Source organism: Rhipicephalus sanguineus, chromosome 3 (assembly GCF_013339695.2).
Source record: "Rhipicephalus sanguineus isolate Rsan-2018 chromosome 3, BIME_Rsan_1.4, whole genome shotgun sequence".
NCBI classification, from domain to species: domain Eukaryota; kingdom Metazoa; phylum Arthropoda; class Arachnida; order Ixodida; family Ixodidae; genus Rhipicephalus; species Rhipicephalus sanguineus.
Genome location: NC_051178.1, coordinates 65,483,722 through 65,507,880, shown reverse-complemented (window position 1 = coordinate 65,507,880; position 24,159 = coordinate 65,483,722).

Sequence of the window (24,159 nt, the reverse complement as noted above, 5' to 3'; positions counted from 1 at the left end):
CGTGCGGTAACATGAAAATAATGGTACGCATGTCATGTAAGGCAGGATGTACATGCCATGCTCATGATGCTCTTGCGGCCGGTTCGCTTGCTTGATATGCACCAAATCGGTATTGCGTGACGTGACTGTATGACCAACATTATACTGGTGGTAACATGAAAATAATGGTACGCATGTCATGTAAGCAGGATGTACATGCCATACTCATGATGCTCTCGCGGCCGGTTCGCTTGCTTGATATGCACCAAAATCGGTATTCCGTGACGTGACTGTATGACCAGCATAAATGCCGTGCGGTAACATGAAAATAATGGTACGCATGTCATGTAAGGCAGGATGTACATGCCATGCTCATGATGCTCTTGCGGCCGGTTCGCTTGCTTGATATGCACCAAATCGGTATTGCGTGACGTGACTGTATGACCAACATATATACTGTGCGGTAACATGAAAATAATGGTACGCATGTCATGTAAAGCAGGATGTACATGCCATACTCATGATGCTCTCGCGGCCGGTTCGCTTGTTTGATATGCACCAAAATCGGTATTCCGTGACGTGACTGTATGACCAGCATAAATGCCCGTGCGGTAACATGAAAATAATGGTACGCATGTCATGTAAGGCAGGATGTACATGCCATGCTCATGATGCTCTTGCGGCCGGTTCGCTTGCTTGATATGCACCAAAATCGGTATTGCGTGACGTGACTGTATGACCAACATATATACTGTGCGGTAACATGAAAATAATGGTACGCATGTCATGTAAGCAGGATGTACATGCCATACTCATGATGCTCTCGCGGCCGGTTCGCTTGTTGATATGCACCAAAATCGGTATTCCGTGACGTGACTGTATGACCAGCATAAATGCCGTGCGGTAACATGAAAATAATGGTACGCATGTCATGTAAGGCAGGATGTACATGCCATGCTCATGATGCTCTTGCGGCCGGTTCGCTTGCTTGATATGCACCAAAATCGGTATTGCGTGACGTGACTGTAATGACCAACATATATACTGTGCGGTAACATGAAATAATGGTACGCATGTCATGTAATGGCATGATGTACATGCCATACTCATGATGCTCTCGCGGCCGGTTCGCTTGTTTGATATGCACCAAAATCGGTATTCCGTGACGTGACTGTATGACCAGCATAAATGCCGTGCGGTAACATGAAAATAATGGTACGCATGTCATGTAAGGCAGGATGTACATGCCATGCTCATGATGCTCTTGCGGCCGGTTCGCTTGCTTGATATGCACCAAAATCGGTATTGCGTGACGTGACTGTATGACCAACATATATACTGTGCGGTAACATGAAAATAATGGTACGCATGTCATGTAAAGCAGGATGTACATGCCATACTCATGATGCTCTCGCGGCCGGTTCGCTTGTTTGATATGCACCAAAATCGGTATTCCGTGACGTGACTGTATGACCAGCATAAATGCCGTGCGGTAACATGAAAATAATGGTACGCATGTCATGTAAGGCAGGATGTACATGCCATGCTCATGATGCTCTTGCGGCCGGTTCGCTTGCTTGATATGCACCAAAATCGGTATTGCGTGACGTGACTGTAATGCGAACGTTAATAACAGGTGGTAACATGAAAATAATGGTACGCATGTCATGTAAGGCAGGATGTACATGCCATGCTCATGATGCTCTCGCGGCCGGTTCGCTTGCTTGATATGCACCAAAATCGGTATTCCGTGACGTGACTGTATGACCAGCATAAATGCCGTGCGGTAACATGAAAATAATGGTACGCATGTCATGTAAGGCAGGATGTACATGCCATGCTCATGATGCTCTTGCGGCCGGTTCGCTTGCTTGATATGCACCAAAATCGGTATTGCGTGACGTGACTGTATGACCAACATATATACTGTGCGGTAACATGAAAATAATGGTACGCATGTCATGTAAAGCAGGATGTACATGCCATACTCATGATGCTCTCGCGGCCGGTTCGCTTGTTTGATATGCACCAAAATCGGTATTCCGTGACGTGACTGTATGACCAGCATAAATGCCGTGCGGTAACATGAAAATAATGGTACGCATGTCATGTAAGGCAGGATGTACATGCCATGCTCATGATGCTCTTGCGGCCGGTTCGCTTGCTTGATATGCACCAAAATCGGTATTGCGTGACGTGACTGTATGACCAACATATATACTGTGCGGTAACATGAAAATAATGGTACGCATGTCATGTAAAGCAGGATGTACATGCCATACTCATGATGCTCTCGCGGCCGGTTCGCTTGTTTGATATGCACCAAAATCGGTATTCCGTGACGTGACTGTATGACCAGCATAAATGCCGTGCGGTAACATGAAAATAATGGTACGCATGTCATGTAAGGCAGGATGTACATGCCATGCTCATGATGCTCTTGCGGCCGGTTCGCTTGCTTGATATGCACCAAAATCGGTATTGCGTGACGTGACTGTATGACCAACATATATACTGTGCGGTAACATGAAAATAATGGTACGCATGTCATGTAAAGCAGGATGTACATGCCATACTCATGATGCTCTCGCGGCCGGTTCGCTTGTTTGATATGCACCAAAATCGGTATTCCGTGACGTGACTGTATGACCAGCATAAATGCCGTGCGGTAACATGAAAATAATGGTACGCATGTCATGTAAGGCAGGATGTACATGCCATGCTCATGATGCTCTTGCGGCCGGTTCGCTTGCTTGATATGCACCAAAATCGGTATTGCGTGACGTGACTGTATGACCAACATATATACTGTGCGGTAACATGAAAATAATGGTACGCATGTCATGTAAAGCAGGATGTACATGCCATACTCATGATGCTCTCGCGGCCGGTTCGCTGTTTGATATGCACCAAAATCGGTATTCCGTGACGTGACTGTATGACCAGCATAAATGCCGTGCGGTAACATGAAAATAATGGTACGCATGTCATGTAAGGCAGGATGTACATGCCATGCTCATGATGCTCTTGCGGCCGGTTCGCTTGCTTGATATGCACCAAATCGGTATTGCGTGACGTGACTGTATGACCAACATATATACTGTGCGGTAACATGAAAATAATGGTACGCATGTCATGTAAAGCAGGATGTACATGCCATACTCATGATGCTCTCGCGGCCGGTTCGCTTGTTTGATATGCACCAAAATCGGTATTCCGTGACGTGACTGTATGACCAGCATAAATGCCGTGCGGTAACATGAAAATAATGGTACGCATGTCATGTAAGGCAGGATGTACATGCCATGCTCATGATGCTCTTGCGGCCGGTTCGCTTGCTTGATATGCACCAAAATCGGTATTGCGTGACGTGACTGTAATGCGAACGTTAATAACAGGTGGTAACATGAAAATATTGGCACGCATGTCATGTATGGCATGATTTACATACCCTGCCCATGATGCTCTCGCGGCCGGTTCGCTTGTTTGATATGCACCAAAATCGGTATTGCGTGAAGCGACTGTATGACCAACATAAATACCGTCACGATTTTCACGTTACCACTTGTCATTCGTGTTCGTCATACAGTCACCTCACGCTATACCAATTTGGGTGCATTTCAAGCTAGCGAACCACCCGCCATCGCAGCATGAGCGTGGCAAGTAAGTCATGCCGTACATGACATGGAAGTCATGATTTTCATGTCACCACCTATCGCTAACGTTAGTCATACAAAAATAGCTCGTCATAAAAATTTTGCTATATATGCATTTCATTAAACGACCGCGAGCGCCCCGAAACCATGTCCTGTAAATCACGTTTTACATGGCATGTCTGTCATGATTTGCACGTTTTAACCAGTCACTTATGTTCGTCATACACTCTTGTCACGCCATACCAATTTTGTTGTGTATCAAGCTATCGAAGCGGTCGCGAGCGCACCATGAGCGTGGCATGTAAATCATGCCGTACATGGCATGCATGTCATTATTTTCATGTTATCACCTTAATTTAAATTTGTCATACAGTCAAGTTATGCCATACCAAATTTGGTGCACTTCCCATTAACGAAGCGGCCAGGACAGCACAAAGTCGGGGACGGATAGATAGATAGATAGATAGATAGATAGATAGATAGATAGATAGATAGATAGATAGATAGATAGATAGATAGATAGATAGATAGATAGATAGATAGATAGATAGATAGATAGATAGATAGATAGATAGATAGATAGATAGTCACAGAAATTCGCTAAGAAATGCTTCGCATTTAATAAATGCAGACAGCCGAGCGCGTAAATGCCGCGCAGTTCGCATTTCTTTATCGCGTTAGTACGCGTGCGTGCGCATGTAGGCAAGTGAAAATTGCCGCTATTTCTTTCCTAATCAGTCAGAGAACAACGGTATGCTTCATTCGGGGCTGCAAAAGCGCACGCAATGCGTAAAACATGCGTTACTCCACGCGAAATCAACACCGCACCGCCGCAGCTTCGGCGGCGCTGGACCAAATATGGCGGCGCGCACGACGGTCGCGGTACTTTTCCCGTTCCAGTGACTTTAGCGACAACGGACAAGGCGCGCCATCCAGTGAATATTCTTGAAATCACCGGAGAGTGTACACGCCGGCGACAACTTACAAGGCGCGCCATCCAGTGAATATTCTTGAAATCACCGGAGAGTGTACACGCCGGCGACAACTTACAAGGCGCGCCATCCAGTGAATATTCTTGAAATCACCGGAGAGTGTACACGCCGGCGACAACTTACAAGGCGCGCCGTCCAGTGAATATTCTTGAAATCACCGGAGAGTGTACACGCCGGCGACAACTTACAAGGCGCGCCATCCAGTGAATATTCTTGAAATCACCGGAGAGTGTACACGCCGGCGACAACTTACAAGGCGCGCCATCCAGTGAATATTCTTGAAATCACCGGAGAGTGTACACGCCGGCGACAACTTACAAGGCGCGCCGTCCAGTGAATATTCTTGAAATCACCGGAGAGTGTACACGCCGGCGACAACTTACAAGGCGCGCCTTCCAGTGAATATTCTTGAAATCACCGGAGAGTGTACACGCCGGCGACAACTTACAAGGCGCGCCATCCAGTGAATATTCTTGAAATCACCGGAGAGTGTACACGCCGGCGACAACTTACAAGGCGCGCCATCCAGTGAATATTCTTGAAATCACCGGAGAGTGTACACGCCGGCGACAACTTACAAGGCGCGCCATCCAGTGAATATTCTTGAAATCACCGGAGAGTGTACACGCCGGCGACAACGGACAAGGCGCGCCGTCCAGTGAATATTCTTGAAATAACCGGAGAGTGTACACGCCGGCGACAACGGACAAGGCGCGCCATCCAGTGAATATTCTTGAAATCACCGGAGAGTGTACACGCCGGCGACAACTTACAAGGCGCGCCGTCCAGTGAATATTCTTGAAATCACCGGAGAGTGTACACGCCGGCGACAACCTACAAGGCGCGCCATCCAGTGAATATTCTTGAAATCACCGGAGAGTGTACACGCCGGCGACAACGGACAAGGCGCGCCGTCCAGTGAATATTTTTGAAATAACCGGAGAGTGTACACGCCGGCGACAACGGACAAGGCGCGCCATCTAGTGAATATTCTTGAAATCACCGGAGAGTGTACACGCCGGCGACAACTTACAAGGCGCGCCATCCAGTGAATATTCTTGAAATCACCGGAGAGTGTACACGCCGGCGACAACTTACAAGGCGCGCCATCCAGTGAATATTCTTGAAATCACCGGAGAGTGTACACGCCGGCGACAACTTACAAGACGCGCCATCCAGTGCATATTCTTGAAATCACCGGAGAGTGTACACGCCGGCGACAACTTACAAGGCGCACCATCCAGTGAATATTCTTGAAATCACCGGAGAGTGTACACGCCGGCGACAACGGACAAGGCGCGCCGTCCAGTGAATATTCTTGAAATAACCGGAGAGTGTACACGCCGGCGACAACGGACAAAGCGCGCCATCCAGTGAATATTCTTGAAATCACCGGAGAGTGTACACGCCGGCGACAACTTACAAGCCGCGCCATCCTGTGAATATTCTTGAAATCACCGGAGAGTGTACACGCCGGCGACAACTTACAAGGCGCGCCATCCAGTGAATATTCTTGAAATCACCGGAGAGTGTACACGCCGGTGACAACTTACAAGGCGCGCCATCCAGTGAATATTCTTGAAATCACCGGAGAGTGTACACGCCGGCGATAACTTACAAGGCGCGCCATCCAGTGAATATTCTTGAAATCACCGAAGAGTGTACACGATGGCGACAACTTACAAGGCGCGCCATCCAGTCAATATTCTTGAAATCACCGGAGAGTGTACATGCCGGCGACAACTTACAAGGCGCGCCATCCAGTGAATATTCTTGAAATCACCGAAGAGTGTACATGCCGGCGACAACTTACAAGGCGCGCCATCCAGTGAATATTCTTGACATCACCGGAGAGTGTACACGCCGGCGACAACTTACAAGGCGCGCCATCCAGTGAATATTCTTGAAATCACCGGAGAGTGTACACGCCGGCGACAACTTACAAGGCGCGCCATCCAGTGAATATTCTTGAAATCACCGAAGAGTGTACACGCCGGCGACAACTTACAAGGCGCGCCATCCAGTGAATATTCTTGAAATCACCGGAGAGTGTACACGCCGGCGACAACTTACAAGGCGCGCCATCCAGTGAATATTCTTGAAATCACCGGAGAGTGTACACGCCGGCGACAACTTACAAGGCGCGCCATCCAGTGAATATTCTTGAAATCACCGGAGAGTGTACACGCCGGCGACAACTTACAAGGCGCGCCATCCAGTGAATATTCTTGAAATCACCGGAGAGTGTACACGCCGGCGACAACGGACAAGGCGCGCCATCCAGTGAATATTCTTGAAATAACCGGAGAGTGTACACGCCGGCGACAACGTACAAGGCGCGCCATCCAGTGAATATTCTTGAAATCACCGGAGAGTGTACACGCCGGCGACAACTTACAAGGCGCGCCATCCAGTGAATATTCTTGAAATCACCGGAGAGTGTACACGCCGGCGACAACTTACAAGGCGCGCCATCCAGTGAATATTCTTGAAATCACCGGAGAGTGTACACGCCGGCGACAACTACAAGGCGCGCCATCCAGTGAATATTCTTGAAATCACGGAAGAGTGTACACGCCGGCGACAACTTACAAGGCGCGCCATCCAGTGAATATCTTGAAATCACCGAAGAGTGTACATGCCGGCGACAACTTACAAGGCGCGCCATCCAGTGAATATTCTTGACATCACCGGAGAGTGTACACGCCGGCGACAACTTACAAGGCGCGCCATCCAGTGAATATTCTTGAAATCACCGGAGAGTGTACACGCCGGCGAAACTTACAAGGCGCGCCATCCAGTGAATATTCTTGAAATCACCGAAGAGTGTACACGCCGGCGACAACTTACAAGGCGCGCCATCCAGTGAATATTCCTTGAAATCACCGGAGAGTGTACACGCCGGCGACCAACTTACAAGGCGCGCCATCCAGTGAATATTCTTGAAATCACCGGAGAGTGTACACGCCGGCGACAACTTACAAGGCGCGCCATCCAGTGAATATTCTTGAAATCACCGGAGAGTGTACACGCCGGCGACAACTTACAAGGCGCGCCATCAGTGAATATTCTTGAAATCAGCGGAGAGTGTACAACGCCGGCGACAACTTACAAGGCGCGCCGTCCAGTGAATATTCTTGAAATCACCGGAGAGTGTACACGCCGGCGACAACTACAAGGCGCGCCATCCAGTGAATATTCTTGAAATCACCGGAGAGTGTACACGCCGGCGACAACTTACAAGGCGCGCCATCCAGTGAATATTCTTGAAATCACCGGAGAGTGTACACGCCGGCGACAACTTACAAGGCGCGCCATGCAGTGAATATTCTTGAAATCACCGGAGAGTGTACACGCCGGCGACAACTACAAGGCGCGCCATCCAGTGAATATTCTTGAAATCACCGGAGAGTGTACACGCCGGCGACAACGGACAAGGCGCGCCGTCCAGTGAATATTCTTGAAATAACCGGAGAGTGTACACGCCGGCGACAACGGACAAGGCGCGCCATCCAGTGAATATTCTTGAAATCACCGGAGAGTGTACACGCCGGCGACAACTTACAAGGCGCGCCGTCCATTGAATATTCTTGAAATCACCGGAGAGTGTACACGCCGGCGACAACCTACAAGGCGCGCCATCCAGTGAATATTCTTGAAATCACCGGAGAGTGTACACGCCGGCGACAACGGACAAGGCGCGCCGTCCAGTGAATATTCTTGAAATAACCGGAGAGTGTACACGCCGGCGACAACGGACAAGGCGCGCCATCTAGTGAATATTCTTGAAATCACCGGAGAGTGTACACGCCGGCGACAACTTACAAGGCGCGCCATCCAGTGAATATTCTTGAAATCACCGGAGAGTGTACACGCCGGCGACAACTTACAAGGCGCGCCATCCAGTGAATATTCTTGAAATCACCGGAGAGTGTACACGCCGGCGACAACTTACAAGGCGCGCCATCCAGTGAATATTCTTGAAATCACCGGAGAGTGGCGACAACGGACAAGGCGCGCCGTCCAGTGAATATTCTTGAAATAACCGGAGAGTGTACACGCCGTCGACAAAGGACAAGGCGCGCCATCGAGTGAATATTCTTGAAATCACCGAAGAGTGTACACGCCGGCGACAACGGACAAGGCGCGCCGTCCAGTGAATATTCTTGAAATAACCGGAGAGTGTACACGCCGGCGACAACGGACAAGCCGCGCCATCCAGTGAATATTCTTGAAATCACCGGAGAGTGTACACGCCGGCGACAACTTACAAGGCGCGCCATCCAGTGAATATTCTTGAAATCACCGGAGAGTGTACACGCCGGCGACAACTTACAAGGCGCGCCATCCAGTGAATATTCTTGAAATCACCGGAGAGTGTACACGCCGGCGACAACGGACAAGGCGCGCCGTCCAGTGAGTATTCTTGAAATAACCGGAGAGTGTACACGCCGGCGACAACGGACAAGGCGCGCCATCTAGTGAATATTCTTGAAATCACCGGAGAGTGTACACACCGGCGACAACTTACAAGGCGCGACATCCAGTGAATATTCTTGAAATCACCGGAGAGTGTACACGCCGGCGACAACTTACAAGGCGCGCCATCCAGTGAATATTCTTGAAATCACCGGAGAGTGTACACGCCGGCGACAACTTACAAGGCGCGCCATCCAGTGAATATTCTTGAAATCACCGGAGAGTGTACACGCCGGCGACAACGGACAAGGCGCGCCATCCAGTGAATATTCTTGAAATCACCGGAGAGTGTACACGCCGGCGACAACTTACAAGGCGCGATCCAGTGAATATTCTTGAAATCACCGGAGAGTGTACACGCCGGCGACAACGGACAAGGCGCGCCGTCCAGTGAATATTCTTGAAATCACCGGAGAGTGTACACGCCGGCGACAACTTACAAGGCGCGCCATCCAGTGAATATTCTTGAAATCACCGGAGAGTGTACACGCCGGCGACAACTTACAAGGCGCGCCATCCAGTGAATATTCTTGAAATCACCGGAGAGTGTACACGCCGGCGACAACGGACAAGGCGCGCCGTCCAGTGAATATTCTTGAAATAACCGGAGAGTGTACACGCCGGCGACAACGGACAAGGCGCGCCATCCAGTGAATATTCTTGAAATAACCGGAGAGTGTACACGCCGGCGACAACGGACAAGGCGCGCCATCCAGTGAATATTCTTGAAATCACCGGAGAGTGTACACGCCGGCGACAACTTACAAGGCGCGCCATCCAGTGAATATTCTTGAAATCACCGGAGAGTGTACACGCCGGCGACAACTTACAAGGCGCGCCATCCAGTGAATATTCTTGAAATCACCGGAGAGTGTACACGCCGGCGACAACTTACAAGGCGCGCCATCCAGTGAATATTCTTGAAATCACCGGAGAGTGTACATGCCGGCGACAACGGACAAGGCGCGCCGTCCAGTGAATATTCTTGAAATAACCGGAGAGTGTACACGCCGTCGACAACGGACAAGGCGCGCCATCGAGTGAATATTCTTGAAATCACCGAAGAGTGTACACGCCGACGTACGTAGGGTATAACATGCAATGGTCTTTGATCGTTTTCTTTTACATTTGGTCCTGTGTTTTGCACTTTACTCTCTGCAGAAGTGTTCCGCAAACGGGTACTACGACGTTCTTGTTATAGCCAGCAGATTTTAGGATTTCGATCTGCTTAGTTAGACTGACCTCAGCCATGTGCTCGCATGAATTGTGAAGGGCGACCTGAACACACGTGGTGGCAATGCCTCTTTTGATTAACTTTGAATGGCCACTATCAAAAGTAAGGACATTATTAGCGCTACTAGGCTGATGGAACCAGCAAGTATGGAACCAGCAAGAACCAGCAAGGTGATGGAACCAGCAGTAGGTAGAGAGGTGGGTGAGTTGGAATAGATGCGTATTGTAAAAAAAGTCACCGCAAACAAGACGGAACACAAGAATAGAAGGGCACAGTACGAGCGCTGTCTAACAACTGAAGTTTAATGAAACAAAAAAGAGATAACACGACGAAAACCAACGCATGCGTGCGCAGGAAATTTAGGTGACGTCTGAAAAGTGGTTTAGCTTGCGTACCTCGCACTTTACTAGACAAGCAGGAGGTTCAGGTACGCAGTCATTACACTCGTTTCTGATAAGGAACGCTTCAGCGAGTTCACGCACCCTGTTGTCTTAGGTTTCAGCATCACCCTGGAGCACCTGGAGTAGCATGTCAGGCGAATAGCCAGGCAAACATCTCCAGCTTTTCATTAAAACATTTCTCTCTCTCTCTCAGTGTTACTGAAAAACGATTTCCATCCACATGATCTGCAATGGGCTGAGAGGTGGAACGTCGGCGTTTCTTTTAAAGCATTACTGTGCTGGCGAAGTCTTTCGCTGATGCATTTGAACAGTGACTTTCCCTGTTCGAGGAAACGTGTTTCAAATTTTCTCGAACAGCAGTAATGAATAACTCTGGTATGACTGGAGAACAACCTATCAAACTTCTAAGCGGACATATATGTTTTGGAACAACAATATGTCCACAAAGGAGTTGCCTATGCAGGTCACCATAAACTATTTAAATTGATGCTGAATATCCAAAATTGTGGTACAATTGCAGCTATAAACGCTGATGTTCAATTTCCAGTCACAGCACATAATCTGCGGTGATATGTTATTGAAGCACTTACGTTGAGATAGTCCATAATGCTCTTGAACTGCTCTGTTCTAAGAAGTAACCGGTCCTAAAATAGAAAAAGAAAGACAGGTGTCAAGAATGATGAGACTTCATTCGTGCTTATGAAAGTGATAACCATCCGGATAGTAATGACTGTAACGTGACGCTTACAGTGTATGATGCGCATATAGCAATGGCAAAATATTTGTAACGTAACTAACAGTCGAGCGCATAAAGAGGCTTGATCGAAGGAAATCACTGAAGAGAACTAGCAATTCGGGCAACTACGCATTAGTGGTGCGAAGACTGAGGGAACTGCGGAAATGGTAGGGTTCCCCTCTTCTTCATCCTCATTTCCTTGCTATACTACACTTTAAAAGGCTATGCTATGCTTTGCTATCTCCCTGCTCCTTTCCGTCCTCCTCATCCTCACGTCTCTTCTACTCCCTTCCCTTTCCCATCCCCTTGCTATACTGTACTCTACCAGCTACACAATGCCCTGCTACCGTGCCTGGATAGCCGAGTGATTACGACGCCCGCCTTCACATCGTGAGTTCGCGGGTTCGAATCCTGCCTCACCAAGAAATGGTTCGCCAGAAATTTCTCTGTTTCTCTTTCTTTCCATCGCTTTCTTTCTCTCTCTCTGTACTTGGTCTCTCGCCCATCAGAGTTATTGCATCCGGCGCCGGACAATTCGGCGCATGTGTTCGGAAGCGAAGCAGAAGAGAAAAAAGAGATTACTTGCCGGCTTAGTTATGATAATTTCTGTACGCGACTAACGGGGCTACTCCGAGCTTCTACTCCGCTGTGAAAATCGATAGCGCCGAATAATAAAACAAATATTCTAGTCGTGCTTATAAAGCTGGGAAGAAGTTTGAGGAATAATGCTAAACAACACACTTTTTATAAAGGAGGTGGTACTACTACATAGAAATTTTCCCAAGACATGTGGGTCAAATTCCGTGTGCGTGGTTATTAGGAGAGGCACAAACATAAAAAAATCCGGCAGATTCCACGCACTTTGGGAATCGATGTAATTCGAAGCAAGCCAGCAAAGAGCTGCATACATCGCCTTGTTTGTCTTTGAGCCAAATGAAATCATTCATGCCATGGCATCTAGTTCACCATATATAGCACGTTTGCTATGCACGCATGCATGCAAAACCTGGTGTATACCATGCGAATGAAACGTATATTCTGGTATATACAATGCATGACCTGTCAATTATGTTCATCAGGTACTCGTGTCATGCCATACCGATTTTGATATATATCCAATTAACAAAACGGCCGGAAGCGTACCTTGACAGTGTCATGTAAATGATACCGTAGATGACATGCATAACGTGATTCGTGCGTTAAGACCTGTCATTTATGTTCGCCATACAGTCACATTCATCACCAGCCTGTCTACGCCCACTGCAGGGCAAAGGCCTCTGCCATGTTCCGCCAATCAACCCGGTCCTGTGCTTTGCGTCACATTGCGCAGTACCAATTTTGGTGTATAGTAAACGAGCGAAATGGCCGCGAGTGCACCATAAGTATGGCATGTAAAGCATGCCATACATGACATGCATATCATGGTTTTCATGTTACCACCTGTCACTTATGTTCGGCATAGAGTCACATCGCGCAATACCAATTTTGGTGTTTCAAGCTAGCGAAACGGCCGCGAATGCACCACGAGCGTGGCATGTAACTTATGACATACATGACATGCATGTCATGGCTTTCAGGTTAGCACCTGTAATTCATGTTCATCATACATTCGCGTCATACAGGCTAGCGAAACGGCCGCGAATGTTTCATGAGCGTGGCATGTAAATCATGTCGTACATGACTTGCATGTCATGATTTTCGTGTTACCACCTCTCATTTACGCTAGTCATACAGTCACGTCGCGCAATACCAATTTTGATGTATATCAAACGAGCGAAATGGCCGCGAGTGCATCATGAGCGTGGCATGTTAATTATGTCGTACATGACTTGCGTGTTTTAATTTTCATGCTACCACCTTTCATTTACGTTCGTCATACAGTCACGTCGCACAATACCAGGTTTGGTGTATATCAATTTAGCGAAACGGCCACGAGAGCGCCATGAGCTTGGCATGTAAACCATGTCGTACATGACATGCATGTCAGGATTTTCATGTTACCACGTCTCAGTTATGTTCGACATACAGAAATGTCCCGTCGTACCAGCTTTCATATATATCCATTCATTTAAACGGCCGCGAGCGCCGCGAGACCATGCCATGTAAATCATGCTGCACATGACATGCGTGTCATGATTTGCACGTTAGGACCTGTCACTATGTTCCGCATAAACTCTTGTCACGCGACGCCAATTTTGGTATATATGAAATTAACGGAACGGCCGCAAGAGCCCCAAGTCCGTGGAATTTAAATCATGCTGTTTATGACATGAATGTCATCATTTTCATGTATGACCCGTCATTTATGTTCGTAATAAGGTCATGTTATGCCATACCAATTTTGGTATACATCCGAATAACGAAACGGCCAGGAGAGCACAAAGTCGTAGGCGGCTAGATAGATAGATAGACAGATACGCCCAAAGTCGCAGAAGTTCGCTAAGAAATGCCTCGTATTTAAAACCCACACCTGATCTGCGGTAGCAAGGTTGCATTTTAAAATTAAAGTAACCATTACACTGCAGACCTAGGAGTATTAAATGTTGGAAAGGAAGCCTTTGGCCAAGCAGGAGACCTACGTATCAGAGAACAGGCACTGTTCCAGGAAAACAAGATAACACCAACGTATACATCGGCAGACACATAAGTTCCTAGTACGCAACATGGATGAAATTTTGTGTGGGTGGTGTATGTCGCAAGTATAGGTCACAGTAACCTTGCCTGACATTTCGTGCAGGTTAATTATTGTACATATTGTCACGTGGTCGTGACGTCGACGAAGGCAGCAGTCAGCACGTCGAGATGAAACTCTTTATTAGGCCGAACTTGTGGCCGAGAAACGGAAACTACAGCAATACACTGATAGCGGCGAACAGAGCGTCGACCGTCGATCCACTGACAAGCGGTTAAGCGTGTCGGCATTTATACAGAAGCTATCGAAGTTTCCAGCGGTATCGCTGGTGGAGGCGTTATCTCTAGACAAAGCTGGAACATTCGCGTGCGGCGCGCAATCTTAACAAAACGATCTACTATAATCGGGAAGCTTCTCGAACACTGCTTCGCGGACAGCGTCGAGCGTTGATAACCGTCCTTGCTGGTCAAACCCGAATACATCAAAATAAAACAAGAAGTGGGCGTGGCATTGCCCCCCTCTGAAAAAGCATCGTCCCGATGCTTGTGAAAGAACAAAAAAGAGAAAGAAAACAAGTGCATACATAAATAAATTACAATAACAAAGGAAAAAGAGTCCCCAGGTTCGCTAACGCGCAAAAAAACGGCTTAAGGCGCACGACATGGACGACTTCAGGTCGTGCGCGGCGTCACTGGGAGTTTGCAATGCCGTCCGGGATGACCTCGTAGTCAATAGCGCCGAGACGTCGAAGAACCTTGTATGGCCCGAAGTATCGCCGAAGGAGTTTTAAGTGCGAATGCACTTTATAAGCGACCCTGAATCCGCCGTCCCATAGCAACGGCGCGAGGAAAGGAGAGGAGCGTCTGTAGCAACAGCGCAGCGACGTCACACCCCACGTGACTTCGCGCGCTCCGCCTCCTCACCGCGGTTTGCGCGGGCGCGCGCCGGCTCCACACCGCTCTTCTAGGTGGCATTGGGTGCAGTGCTTCGCCGCTCCTTCTCTCGCCGTTCGCTCTCTCTCCTCCCTGCGCCCCACTCTCCCGTCCGCTGGCTGGGCGCCTCTCGAAATGTGTTCTCGAGACGCCGCTGTGAAACGCCAACGGCGACCACAAGGCTGAGATTATGGCCGTCAGGTACAATGACAACATAAACAGGTTCTGATGAATGTGTAAATAAATGGTTACGGTACAAATCCTCGTCTCGTCATTAATTTATGCCATTAAAATTACTGCACCGTGTACTCTCGGAGCAAGAAATGCATTCGCATTTCCTCACGATTCCCTTCGGGGAGGTGTTGTGTTTTTCGCTAAGCCCACGTCGGCGTATCGGCGTCCAAACCCAAACACGGTCACCGGGCTGGTATTCCAAGAACCGTCGTCGAAGATTGTAGCGACGGGTGTTGGTGTGCTGCTTGGTCTTGATGCGCAGGCGGGCGAGTTGTCGAGCTTCTTCGGCACATTGTAATAAGCGGCGGCGTCGAGGTTTTCTTCGTCGGTGACGTTCGGTAGCATGGCGTCGAGCGTCGTCGCCGGGCTTCTTCCGTAGACCAACTTGTACGGCGTCATCTGCGTCGTTCCTTGGACGGCCGTGTTGTAAGCGAATGTCACGTACGGAAGGACGGCGTCCCACGTCTTGTGCAAACGTCGACGTACATGGCTTGCATGTCGGCGATGGTCTTATTTAGACGCTCGGTGAGGCCATTGGTCTGTGGGTGGTAGGCGGTGGTGCGGCGGTGGCTCGTCTCGCTGTATTTGAAGATTACTTTAGTTAGGTCCGCAGTAAAGGCGGTACCTCTGTCTGTGATGAGGACCTCTGGGGCGCCATGACGCAAGACAATGTTCTCCACGAAGAACTTGGCTACCTCGGCGGCACTGCCTTTGGGCAAGGCCTTTGTCTCGGCGTAGCGGGTGAGGTAGTCATTTGCTACGACGATCCACTTGTTGCCGGAGGTCGACGTCGGGAACGGCCCCAGTAGGTCCATTCCGATTTGCTGGAACGTCCGGTGAGGTGGTTCAATCGGCTGCAGAAGTCCGGCTGGCCTAGTCGGCGGTGTCTTGCGTCGCTGACAGTCCCGGCAGGTCTTGACGTAGCGAGTTACGTCGGCGACAAGGCGCGGCCAGTAGTACTTTTCCTCTATTCTTGCGAGCGTGCGAGAAACACCCAGGTGTCCAGACGACGGGTCGTCATGTAGAGCCTGGAGGACCTCTGGTCGCAATGTCGAGGGCACTACGAGAAGGGAATCGGCTCGAAGCGGCGAGAAGTTCTTCTTAAGGAGAACACCGTTGCGCAAGAAAAACGACGTCAGTCCTCGCGTTAATACATTGGGAACAACGGTGGTCCTGCCCTCGAGGTATTCCACAAGGCCTCTGAGTTCTGGGTCTGCTCGCTGTCGTTCGGCGAAGCCTTCGGCACTTATAGTTCCCAAGAAGCAGTCGTCCTCCATGTCATCCTGCGGCGGTGGGTCGACGGGGGCGCGGGATAGGCAGTCAGCGTCGGAGTGTTTCCTTCCGGACTTGTAAACGACGGGTATGTCAAATTCTTGAAGTCGTAGGCTCCACCGTGCGACGCGACCTGAAGGTTCCTTCAAGTTAGCTAGCCAACACAAGGCGTGGTGGTCGCTCACAACTTTGAAGGGCCGGCCGAAGAGGTAGGGGCGAAACTTTGATGTATCCCAGATGATGGCCAGGCACTCCTTTTGTGTTGTGGAGCAGTTGATTTCTGCCTTTGATAGCGACCGGCTAGCATAACTGATGACTCTTTCGAATCCGTCGGTCTTTTGCACAAGGACGCCGCCGAGTCCTACGCTGCTTGCGTCGGTGTGGATTTCCGTGTCGGCGTATTCGTCGAAATGCGCAAGTATCGGAGGCGTCGGCAGGCGTCGTTTCAATTCTTGAAATGCTTGAACTTGCGACGTTTCCCACCTGAATTCGACATCGGCCTTCGTGAGTTGCGTCAGTGGCTCGGCGATCCGTGAAAATTCCTTGACGAAACGTCTGTAATAGGCGCACAAGCCGAGAAAACGGCGTACGGCCTTCTTTTCGGTGGGCGTCGGGAAGTCAGCGATGGCAGCTGTTTTCCGCGGGTCCGGGCGAACACCATCCTTGCTGATCACGTGACTGAAGAACAAGAGCTCCTCTTATGCGAAGCGGCACTTTTCAGGCTTCAAGGTGAGTCCGCAGGTCTTGATTGCTTGAAGTACAACTTCAAGGCGCCGAAGGTGTTCGTCGAAGTTTGAGGAAAACACAACGACGTCGTTCAAGTACACGAGGCACGTCTGCCACTTCAAGCCGGCCAGTACTGTATCCATGACCCTTTGAAAAGTCGCAGGTGCCGAGCAAAGACCAAAGGGCGTGACCTTGAACTCGAACAGGCCGTTTGGTGTTATAAAAGCAGTCTTTTCTCGGTCTCGCTCGTCGACTTTTATTTGCCAGTAACCGGTCTTGAGGTCTATCTACGAAAAGTGCTTTGCGTTGTGTAATCGATCCAGGGTGTCGTCTATCCGGGGAAGGGGATACACGTCCTTCTTCGTGACTTTGTTCAGGCACGGTCGGTCTGGAGGCGCGCGCTCGCTCCTTCCTTTACGGCCGGCGCACGGGGGGCTGTTGCTACCTATGACCGTAATTTCGTGGGGGCGCTCCGAGCCAACTGCTCCCTAACTCACTCCCGGCCGTTGCGGAGGCTAGCGCGCGCAGGGAGTGCTCGGATTCCGACTTACCGTGGCGCTTTCTGAAGTTACTCTATATGGTATTCATGGTACAAATGCGATAGAAACATGGTAGCAAGTATATATGATGACTCTGGTAAATTCCGCTTTACAGAAGTGGTGGCGCAGGCCGCTCATAAGCCCGCTTCTGTTGCTCGGCAAAGCATCGACGCGGTTATAACACAGCCTTGTTTTTTTTTTGTTTCTGTAACTTCAAGAATAAGTAAGAGGATGAACATTGCATTTGGTTGAGGAAACGGTTTAATCATGGTTTAGGAAACGTTTACTTCAAATGTATATGCCGGCCGTCGCTGTACTTGAAAATTACAAAATTGCACATTTCTTGTTGGAGGCATCATAAGTCGTGCTTTAATATTGAAAGAAATACTTCAAAAAAGTGAAAGTCACTGCATAATGGGGACGGCCACGCTGCGGACGAAGAGTAAACATAAAAAACTTTCAGAGAATCCTTTCAATGGAAAACAGAATGTTTTCCTTGGTACTACAACAACATGCGCAGGGAAAACTGAAAAAAATCACTGCTGGTAAAACACTGTAGTGACGATCACAGTTTAAAGGAGTCAAGTCTGTCACAGCCTGATATGCTTCCGCGAGGGCTTGAGAATAAAACCGGAAGGCCTGTCATTCTGATCTGTTAGCTTTTTTGTGTAGTTATTAAGAAAAATCCAGAGAAACTTCTCAGAAATAGCATGAGCCAGCACTCTCGCGTGACTCTTGTCCACACCTTCCGGACAGTCCAGAAGTGGCGAATCTTCAAGGTATGGCTCAAACAGTCAATTGCAGAGTCTCGAGGATTTTCGTCGACGAAGGCAGCAGTCAGCACGTCGAGATGAAACTCTTTATTAGGCCGAACTTGTGGCCGAGAAACTGAAAGCTACAGCAATACACTGATAGCGGCTAACAGAGCGTCGACCGTCGATCCACTGACAAGCGGTTAGGCGCGTCGGCTTTTATACAGGCGCTATCGAACTCTCCAGCGATATCGCTGGTGGCGGCGTTATCTCTAGACAAAGCTGGAACATTCGCGTGCGGCGTGCAATCTTAACAAAATGATCTACTACAATCGGGAAGCTTCTCGAACACTGCTTCGCGGACAGCGTCGAGCGTTGATAACCGTCCTTGCTGGTCAAACCCGAATACATCAAAATAAAACAAGAAGTGGGCGTGGCAATATTATCGCATATTATTCCCAAGGATGCATCAATCACTGTACTCATCACTGTGTACTGATGGATGCCTCCCTGACACACATATACCACCTCTAGCAGCGTCGCACGTGCGTATGGCCTCACTAGCCCGATCGTCGTCGATGGCAATGGCTCGACGGCGACGCACACACTCGTAGTTATTAGCGCGCCGACGTTCCTAGCTGCCACTGCTCCTCTTTCGAACGTAAGACAGGCGTCCAACCCATGGCAAATACAAAAAGTGGTTGATCACGTCGTTAATGCCATCTCTGGCGTCACGATACAACAAACAAACGCGTTTGATTGACGAGCAATCAAATCACATATGATTAAAAAGCCATGAAGCAATAAACAAGCAATGAAATTACATATGCATCGCATCTTGTCTCTCCGTATTCCTTGGGTTCGTTGCGTGGTCCTTGGGTTTGTATACCTTTACTCAGTTTGCAAGGGAGAAAGCTTCGCATTCAACCATCTTTCATTAAGGAGTTTGATTATTTTTTTTCAAGAAATGTGTGCCAAAATGCTGAAAATAAAAAAAAATTGAATATTTGCTCGCTGCCTTCATAATTACTTTTTCTGTAGCGGCACATTTCCGGAGTTGGCTAGAGACAGCAATTACAGCAGTAACTACATAAATGTACGTCGTGATTAGTGGAAACGGGCGGTGAGGTGAAATGGGAGAACTGAAGTTCTCCTTGCAAGAGCCCATTCCCGCTTAAAGATCTCGAAAAACAGCAGCAAGGTCGACAGCTGGGCTAGATGGTAAGGTTCCATAGTACTTAAAGCAGCGCAAAAGACGGGACAAGAGGACAAGAAGTTGACACAACGAACGCTTACTCGCAACTGGCAGGTTGATTAGAATAAACAAAAGAAGACATTCAGAAATGTGACCCAAATGATCTGCACAACAGCCGCCACGTGAGGATCATGACAACATGCGCAAAGGCAAAGCAAAAGCAAAAAAATACCAAGAAATAACGAACAGCGAATACCAAGAAACAATGAATTGTTTCTTCTAATAAACCTGTCAGTTGCGAGTAAGCGTTCGTTGTGTCAACTTCTTGTCCCGTCTTTTGCGCTGCTTTAAATATAATCGAAAAACAGCCTCTTTTAATTACTGATGAGGGAGTGTGTGAGTGGAAAAACTTAAAGGGACTGACTACCATCCTTCAGCACTTTTCTGTTTTGCACTGCAATAGAAAGCGTACCGCCTGAGGTGTCCAACCGTGCAGCGGTTTCTCTGGAAAGTGAGTAGAAACTTTTAAAATATAATTTTTCGATCTGCGTCCGGTCTTCTTCCATTGGCGTGAAACATGCCCACAACACTGGTTGGTGGACGCGATGGTGATTGTAGTGCCGGTAAAAATTAAAACCGAAAGCACATGCGATTTTTGTAGGAGAACTTTATTTTCGCTGAGCATTATTGTAATCAATGTAACAGTCGTTTTCAGCGCTCTAGCGGTTATAGGCGATGCGCATATAGTGTGCCTCGATGTGTGCGCCCAACAAAACGCGCATCAAGGCACCCTATGCGCAAAGCGCCGACGACGCCATCTACCGGCACGGCTCGGAAGCGCTGACGGGTCCCGGCGAGCAGTGCTCCCGCGAGCGTGTACGCGAGTGCACGGATGGATGTGTTTTCGTCGTGATTTAACGACTCTGTCGGGCCTCAGCGATGTCGAAAAATACCTGCTGCGTTGTCGGCTGCTCAAACACACACAAAAAAAATAGCAGAAACGCACTTCTACAGGTTTCCGGTGCTATTTCATGAGCGAGAGCGACGGCGGCGGTGGATTGCGGCTGTACGACGTAGAAAGTCAGCAATCGCGCATTGTTTACGGCAGTGTTAGAACGATTACCGTGTTTTTATTTCTCCACTTATGTCGCTACGTATTCAGCGAACGATACTACGTTTACACTTGGTCGCCTCGCCTGCATTGTAGACGCTACAATGCCCATGAGGTTGTTATTAGTGATAAGACGCGATGCGTAGGCTCTCTTGAAAAAATCACAGCATATCCACGGAGTGAATGATGATGAGTGGGCGAAGCTGCGGAGGTTCATCGGTAAACCATGAATCTTCCGTGAATTCTGCCCAGTACATGATCACCGACGTGAGATCGGGCGCGTTTATACTAAAGGTTCGATGAGTTATGACGACTTGCAGCTCACTTTAATTTTACATGTACGCTGTGAATTTTCATTGTTTAGAAAACCATTGCTTTAGAAAACATCTGGCGTCTTTCGTTAAGCAGCTGGCGTCTTTTCGTTTTGCTTTAGAAACATCTGGCGTTCTTTCGTTTTGCTTTTACAAAACATCTGGCGTCTTTCGTTGGTTTATTTCATCAATCAACGGCGTTTTGAACAAAATTTTTATTGTTTAATCACGCACAGGAGCAATCTCACCAGGCACTACCTTGGAGGTAAACAATGGCTGCTAATAGGAATGAGAGACAGAAGAAGTCGGCTTTTAGTTAACGCGCACGCTGCGAATTTTTTATTGTTCAACAACGCACAGGAAAACTCTCCCACTGGCACCACCTTGGAGGTCAAAGCGTAAGACTGGTTACGCACTACGACTACTACGACTACGACTACGAGGGACGAACGGGTGCCGCCTTAAGGAGCTTCGCCCCTAAAACGAATGGCGCGAAGCGCAATGCCAGTCAATATGGGGAAGGTGACGGCTCCTTTACAAAAGCGCCGTGGAATCACACGTGTGCTGGACGAAATCGGCTGCATTCTACCCATTGATGGCACTCGAATGCGATCATCGGTGCAGAATGTTCGCTGTGCGCTTCTGCACCGATGATGACAAGTGTATCGTTTATTTTTTCACAAGTTTATCGTGCTGGTCTAAAAGTTTTACCAACACGGACCCTTCGCGTGGCTGCACCCGTGAAATCTATACGCTGGTGCGACAGCGCTCCCTCAAAATCTACTGTATAAACACATGGTACGTAAACGAAGCTACTGTGTCGAGAAAAAATTACACCATCTCCCGCTAAAGGAGACCATGAGGCGATGCGAAGCCGGAGCACGTGCACGATCGCGTTCCGTTGGCGTTCGTTGGGCATGCTACCGACCTCGCGTCGTGGAACGCGAAGAGGGACGCTACGCGCGTCGTATCTTCCATCTAGCCTGGCCGTTAATTCTCACAGGGCGAGCGGGGAACGCGGTCGACAGGCGGGCGAGAGGGAGGCAGCGTAGGAGAGGAGAGAGAAGGGGAGGGGACGCGCATGCGCTCGAGCTCACCGCGGCGTTGCGCAGGAGAGAATTTTGGCATGTCTAGCCCGCGTTTCAGAGGAAGAGTGGAAAGGGGAGGGGAGAGGGGGAGGGGAGAGGGAAAGTGGGGAGGGTGAGTCTTGAGTGGAAGGGGAGAGGGTGAGTGGAGAGGAGGTGTGTGGAGAGGGTATGCGCATGCGCAGTAAGGGTGGTCCTTCGCATCTAAAAACGTTGGTTCACGCGTCAACGCATGCAGGCATTATTGATCGGGACGTTAGGAAGAATTGAATATACGAACAGCGCAACTGACAAGGACAAAGGAAGGTAACAACACACAGCGCTGACTTTCAACAATGATTTAATAGCGGAGCGAAGTACATACATAGTGAAAAAATGGGCATGCGTAGAAGGATGCAGTTAACAGCCACTGCGATACAATGCCAGCAAAACTCTTGTCACTTTACGGATTGAGCTGGAAGCCAGTACACATCTTAAAAATGATCGAGATCATTTTAAGATGTTTAACTTTTTGCAATAGCGCAACTGATGGGGAACTTACACATGTACCGTCAAATTTACTTATGTGATAGGCCTCAATTATCTCACGCGTGGCCTGCGAGTGGTGCTTACCTATTACCTCGCAACGCTCAAAGAGTGGCACGCAGCCGCAGTCGCGGCAGTGAATTCCGAGGTGTCCTTGAACCGCATTGTGCACATTGTTATTATGCTCTCTTAAGCGGTCATTCAAGCACCTACCAGTTTGCCCTATGTATTTCTTACCGCAGGAAAGCTGAAGAAGATACACGACACCAGTAGCACAAGGAACAAAGCGCGTTCTGTGGTTCACAGAGCATCTTACTCTATTTGCAGCTCGTTGATTCACCAACTTACAAAGCTTCGATAGCTTTTCCGGGGCGGAAAAGACAACAGTGATGCCAGCGCGTTTTCCAATTTTTTTCAGCCTATGCGAAACGTTATGCAGATAAGGGACTGCAACACAGTTCTTAGGAACTGACGCATTTTGAGGCTGAGACTGCCCTTCTTGATATTTGAATTGCTTCAAAAGCTTTTCCACAACAGCAGAAATCAGGGCAATCGGGTAACCAGCGCTTAAGAGGCGCTCGACCTGTGCTTTGAAACTTCGTTGCATCGAGTGCGGGCATGACCTCCTAAGAGCGTTGACGAGGCAAACATTGATGATGCCCCTTTTCACCAGTTTTGAATGAGCTGAATGAAAGGGTAAAATGGGTTTTCCACTTATCGGTGTGAACAGCCAGCACAAATGATCACTCCAGAAACAGAGCGTTAGGTCTATGAACCTAATAGAATTACCTGAAGGTAGCTCATGTGTATGTTCTCGTGGAAGCAATTGATCCTTAAACAAACCCAGAAGTCTAGGGACAACAACTTCAAAATCGGCATCCGAACAATCTACAAATACAATGTAGTCGTCAACAAACCTACAGACCTTCACAACAAGACACAAGTCAAGATCTTTTTGAATGTGGCGGTCCTTGTGCGAGAGAAAGATGTCACTCAAGACTGGTGCCAAACAAGAACCTATGCACACGCCACTTTTTTGAATGAAATGTTGCTCATTCCAAGACGCAAACGTGGACTTTAAATAAAACGAAAGTAATTCTAGAAAACCACGGACCGACATGCCTGATGCATTCTGGAACGCTAACGACCCGAAGGTGTCAATACATTATTCTAGGCACTGAAGCAGTGTGTTGTGTGGAAGCGAATAATACAAATCTTTCACGTCTATCGAGAAAGCCTTCAGTCCTTTGTCATTAGATTTTAAAAACCTAATAACCGCCTCCGAGTCTCTTACCAGGAAAGGATCGTCAATAGTTAGTAAGTTAAGCTTTTCTTGTAAAAACATGGCGACTTCTTTTTGCCAAGTCC